The sequence below is a fragment of the Piliocolobus tephrosceles genome, chromosome 2 (assembly GCF_002776525.5).
Source record: "Piliocolobus tephrosceles isolate RC106 chromosome 2, ASM277652v3, whole genome shotgun sequence".
NCBI classification, from domain to species: Eukaryota; Metazoa; Chordata; class Mammalia; order Primates; family Cercopithecidae; genus Piliocolobus; species Piliocolobus tephrosceles.
This window is the reverse complement of record NC_045435.1, coordinates 32,284,274-32,284,952: the sequence shown is the minus strand read 5'-3', so window position 1 is coordinate 32,284,952 and position 679 is coordinate 32,284,274. Positions and strand designations below refer to the sequence as shown.

Below are 679 nucleotides of genomic sequence, written 5' to 3'. Positions count from 1 at the left end.
TACAGGCGCCCGCCACCTCGCCTGGCTAATTTTTTTTTTTTTTTGTATTTTTAGTAGAGACGGGGTTTCACCGTGTTAGCCAGGATGGTCTCGATCTCCTGACCTCGTGATCTGCCCACCTTGGCCTCCCAAAGGGCTGGGATTACAGGCGTGAGCCACCGTGCCCGGCCACCAATCATAATTTTAAAAATAATTATGCAAGTTGCATTTTATTTTACCATACCAATATTTTAGATATCACTTTTCAGTGATAGTCCATATAAGTCGAATGTTTTGATTATCCCTTGCTGCGTAAAAAATTACTCAGATCTTAGTGGCTTAAGACAACTGCCATTGTGTTATATCTCAAGATTCAGAAATTTGTACACGACATAACAAGGTGGTTCTTTTATTTGACATGGTGTTGACTGAGGTTGCCCCATGCTGTTCAGCCCACGGTGGGCTGGTTCTGGAGGGTCCAGGTGGGCTTCACTCACTTGTCTGGAAGCTTGATAGGGCTAGTTAGAAGGCTAGACTGTTGGCCAGAGAACCTAGGCATGGCCTCTGTAGTACAGTGGCCTCACTGTAGTCAAACTTTTGACGTGGCTCCTAGCGAGTCTTCCAAGAACCCACTTACATTTTATTCCTCGTTTTATTATTATTATTATTATTATTATTATTATTATTATTATTATTATTA

The 679-nt window shown here is 41.8% G+C and overlaps 1 protein-coding gene across 2 annotated transcripts in view; it reads left to right on the top strand.

Moving 5' to 3' along the window:
* LSAMP (limbic system associated membrane protein) overlaps positions 1 to 679 on the top strand; it is a 652,155-nt gene that overhangs the window by 317,408 nt on the left and 334,068 nt on the right. The window lies entirely within an intron of this gene.